We start from the raw sequence: 5,138 nt of genomic DNA, 5'->3' as shown, positions 1-5,138 counted from the left end.
GCTCCTAATTTATTCATTATTTATGGATGTAGCACAGCAGCCGTCTCTTGATTAACACATGGAGGGCTCGGGATCTGATGGTGTCGTCTCCCTAATTTGCCCACTCAGTAAATCTCACTCATGGCCAAGAAATTGAAATAAACCTTGTTTCCCTGCTGGATAGTGATCCACTGTAACTCTGCTCCTCCTTCCTGTTTAGGATTTCTGTGGCTGAAGTAAAATTCCCTCCATCCATCACTTATCCCAGCTAACCCAAAGTGAAATAAAGTTTTGCTGGTCTTAAAAAAGCATTACAATAATGGGCATTACCAATGCAAACTGAATGATACAGAAGATGAAAGAAGAGACTTTGATCAGTTAATAAAGCTCATGATCTGGATTCATTGTGGCTGCTACACAGATACTTCTGGGTCACTTCTCTCAGTTAGGAACCTTCCTCACCAAACTGACTGTTGGACCACACCCCTGGTTTCATGAGAAATAGTTTCAGCCATGATTTCTCTTCCTGTATTTCAGAGTAAAGACTGAAGTGACAAATGGAAGCATGTTTAAAAACACAATGTGAGAGAGACGTTGAGGTCCTTAGAAGTTACCCTGGGTTTTTCTGTCACCCTGCTAGATGTTACACACCTTGTTATTGGACTGATTTCTACTGCTGGACTACTCCTGCGGAGAGTAACAATACTCTTACTAATTAGCTCCCTTTCACACCTTTGGGGATATTTATTTCTGTGTTTGCAGCGCTGTGAGCCAGAACAGCGAGAGAAAAATCTGCAACAGCGACGAGCCGAATGCTTACGTGAATCGCAGCAGCTGCACATGTGCTACGCTGAATTAGAGGATATCTTTGCTCTGGATTTCTATTTCTACTTTTTCATTTCTATATGATTCTTCTTGCATCTAAACAAAGATGATTCAATTTGCTAAATGTTGATGGCTCTTCGTGCTCAGGTGTAAATGAGATGTAATGTTTGCTCTTGGTTTGGTTCTCCTGTACAGAACCTTGCAGTACAACAGAAACCTAAAAACATTATTTGTAGTTGTTATTCTTAGTTGTTCTGCTGCCTAAATACCACAGGGTCTGATTATGAAGTTATTGAGCTGCACATACTTTACGACCTGCTTAAGTTCGAGGTCACAGCGTCTGTAGAGCAGCTGGAACATAATGAAGTCTACAAGGTTAAAGTTTTCTCTTCAGTTATTGTTCTTTCTGCTGCTTGGTTTGATGGATCTGAGAGCGTTTTTTTTTATTATTGTTATTATAATTATCATGAATATTTTACTCTCTAGAAGCTTTAAAATAGTGTTTGTGTTTGAAAACATTGATTTAAGAATTGAACAGAAACATCTGTCCTTCTGAAAATCGCCCAAAGGCACGGAGACAAAGTCAAAGGATGCAACCTGTAACTTTCTCTTCCTTCATGTCAGGACCATCATCCATGATTTATATAAAATGCATATAGCAACAGTAGCACTTTAGTTTGGACTTTATGATTTCTGTAACTGGAAAATATTATTTTGTTTAAAGACAGAAGTGAGCGCATAGTTGCAACATCAAAGGGAAATATTAATTAATTAGCATCAAGTATATTTGTTGCTTAAGCGTTTGCACTATAACTTAAGTAGGATTATAACTTTTAAGGAAGGAAAGATTTCAGATATTTAGTTCACTGTTTCAGTTATTTTATATGAAATTAAAACATTTACGTTGGTCAAATATGATGCTCTAAATCAAATAAAAGTTTGAAAATAAATGATGTATTTTTAAATGCTGCAACAAATGTTCACAAAAAGTAACTATAATTAAAACCAGTTAAACAAAATCAAATGTTTGAATCATGCTTAACCAAATGCCAGGCTGGAGAGCTGAACCTAAAGTATACGTAGAAAGATTTCAACATCTGAGCAGGTTTTAATGTTTTTATCACATATAAATGTCACAGCAGTGGGTCCTGGCCCAATGCTTTGTGTTTTTGCTTTTCTTTGACTCTTGTTTTTCTTGGTTTTTGTTCTTCTTATTTATCAGGCTCTCAGTAATCTTAGTTCTCCCTCCCTCAGTGTTCATTTCAGCCTGTGTTTAGTTTCTGTTCCCGTGTCCCACGTTTCATCGTTTCATGTCGAGTCAGCCCTGTCTCTCTGTTTCCTGTGTCTCCCCAGTCAGCCCCGCCTCCCTCGGGCACTCATGTGTGATACAGAGTAATAAACCTGACTACATTTGCTGCACTCTCTTTATTACCTGTTACTTTAAAATTCATACACTAATTATGTCTGCCCATCTCTCTAATGTGAAGGTCAAAGGTCAACATCCCAGTGACATAAGAATAATCCCAAAGGGGCAAAGGCAGCGGTTAATTTAGCACATTTAGCATTAAGGGTACAGCAAGGATATACTTTTACTTATTGTGGCAGGGGTGTGGTCTCTGGCCTGCTGCAGTGGAGGCTGGTGGCGGGACGTTGGACGGCACAGGTGAGGGTGATGGAGCTCATGACTCTCCCCTTTATAGTGACGGAGGAGACTGGCGTGGGGGAAGCGTGTAGTGGAGGAAGCCGAGGAGAGAGCTGGTTTCTGGCTACAAAGACGGCGTCAAACCAGAAAAGATTGCTCGTGGTCAAATAATGTGTAATAATAATGAAATAAATAGGCCATTGGGAAAAACGGGATTTTGAAATAAAGACTGACTTTGAAAAAAGGACATTTTGGATTAAAAATGGCTGGGAATAAATAAAATGCCTCAGGAATAATCTCTGTTATTGTGAAAAATAATGATCATGAAATAATATTTCACAATAATAAGTAAATTTATATAGCAGAATGCAATATATTTCACAATAATGAGCTTTTTTTCAAAATGTGTTCAATTATTTCACAATATCATTCTCACATTACATATCTGTGTCTTATTTATTCACATAGTTATTTATTTCATCATGACTTATTTATTTATTTAATTTTGAACACTTTGGAGTTCCATATGGTTGTAGTGGGCTTGTAATGTAAATGTGGTCTGATTAAATGTGACATTAATGCTGACGCTGCATCAAACCCTGATAAAACAGTTCTATTAGTGGGTCTGTGTGATCAACATCAGTGGGTTAAGCTGAGGCCTTGACTAGTAGAACGTCATGTTGGTGTTTAACAACACATGAGCCAACATCAGACTCCGAGCGCTACGATGCTAAAGATCAGAAGATCCAGTGTGACATCATCGTTACCTGGCAACAGCAGCCCTCATCTGACTTTATTGGAGGATATTTACACCAGCAACACGGTTTAGTTTGATATGACGGATTAACAACATGCGCTGTGATATCCAGTTCATCTGTAATAGATACAGGATCTAATCAGTCAGCAGATATTTGATCAGCTTATTTATAATTATACTAGAAACAAACACAACTGTGTTGGTGATTCATGCAAACTTGCATATCAGCCTTTGAAGGTTTTGTAGTATTGAGAACAAAGAGGTTGTGTTAGGGCTGAAAAGCCCGACTTGTTCTCCTCTGCAGGTCATCAAATGCACCACAGAAGTTTGTATTTGCACAGCCTGTATATGTTTGATGGCTTTATTATTCTCTGTTCAAAGACAGTAAATATGGAAAATGTCTCATGTAGTATCAGCTTCATGTAAAATGACTGCAAACATTTAGAGAACATGTGCTGCTGTTTGTCCTACATTTCAACACTGAATGAACCCTGAAAACATGATGGCAGCTGGCAGGTTGGAGTTCACATGAAATATCGGCTGTATGAAGACTGGAAATATAGATGATACAAACATGCAGCCAAACATTTGTGGACATGAATAAACTATCTGATCCAAAAAGCAGGAAGTGACACAGCTAGAAAGTGTGTAACAGCTGAAGTCAAATGTGATGCAGAGTTGAATCTGCACTTGGATCCATCTATGAAAGGTCCACATGTAGGGATCACATGAGTCCTGATGTTTGTCAGTCAGCTTGATAACTCCATCTACTGTGGCTACATATACTGGGCTGGTAGCTCCACAGTGTTGGAAAGAAACTATTAAATGTGCAAAGTTTAAAATCAGAGGCTCTTCTAACACAGGAGCCATGTTGAGTTTAGATCACAGCCGACCACCAGAAATGGCTGAAATCAAATGGAATGAAGCCCATTGACAGCCAGCAGGTCTAAACAGGAACGCACCCATTTGTATGTGTGGCAATGATGTGGCTGCGGCTGACACAGGATTGGTTCAAACTAAACATCAGACACATTTCACAGAGTTCACAAATAAACTCACGTTTTTATTTTTGAAGATGATCATAAAGTAGAATTTATGGTCCAGTAGAAACAGCAGGAGGTTTGAGCCCTTCTGATGGCAAGGCAAGGCAAGTTTATTTGTATAGCACAATTCAACAACAAGGTGATTCAAAGTGCTTTACAGAGACATTAGAAACAAAAACAAATAAAAAGCATGATTTAAAATTGATTAAAACAAGCAAACAAACAAACTAACTAATTAACAAACAAACAAACAAAACAGTATATAAAATCAAAACAGATCAGAACAGTAGATAAAATCAGTAGTTAAATGTAAGTTTTGAAATTTAAGCTTAAAAGTGTGGATTTGGTGCTTTATTCAAATGCAGCTGAGAACAGGTGAGTCTTCAACCTGGATTTAAATAAACTGAGTGTTTCAGCTGATCTGAGGCTTTCTGGGAGTTTGTTCCAGATATAAGGAGCATAAAAGCTGAATGCAGCTTCTCCGTGTCTGGTTCTGACTCTGGGAACTGATAAAAGACCGGATCCAGATGACCTGAGGGATCTGGAAGGTTCATACTGGGTCAGGAGGTCACTGATGTATTTTGGTCCTAAACCATTCAGAGCTTTATAGACCAGCATCAGAACTTTAAAGTCTATCCTCTGACGGACAGGCAGCCAGTGTAAGGACCTCAGAGCTGGACTGATGTGGTCCACTTTTTTGGTCTTAGTGAGGACTCGAGCAGCAGAGTTCTGAATGAGCTGTACTTGTCTGACTGATGTTTTAGGTAGACCTGTAAAGATGCTGTTACAGTAGTCAAGCCTACTAAAGATGAATGCATGGACTAGTTTTTCCAGGTCCTGTTGAGACATCAGATCTTTTATCCTTGAAATATTCTTGAGGCGATAGTAAGCT

The 5,138-nt window shown here is 38.6% G+C and overlaps 1 protein-coding gene across 2 annotated transcripts in view; it reads left to right on the top strand.

The window, feature by feature from the left end:
• Positions 1-5,138, top strand: part of LOC145419379 (protein NLRC3-like) — a 234,404-nt gene that overhangs the window by 118,348 nt on the left and 110,918 nt on the right. The window lies entirely within an intron of this gene.

The sequence above is a fragment of the Astatotilapia calliptera genome, chromosome 3, assembly GCF_964374335.1.
Source record: "Astatotilapia calliptera chromosome 3, fAstCal68.1, whole genome shotgun sequence".
NCBI lineage: Eukaryota > Metazoa > Chordata > Actinopteri > Cichliformes > Cichlidae > Astatotilapia > Astatotilapia calliptera.
The sequence above is the reverse complement of the archived record's forward strand: the minus strand, read 5'-3'. Positions and strand labels throughout refer to the sequence as shown.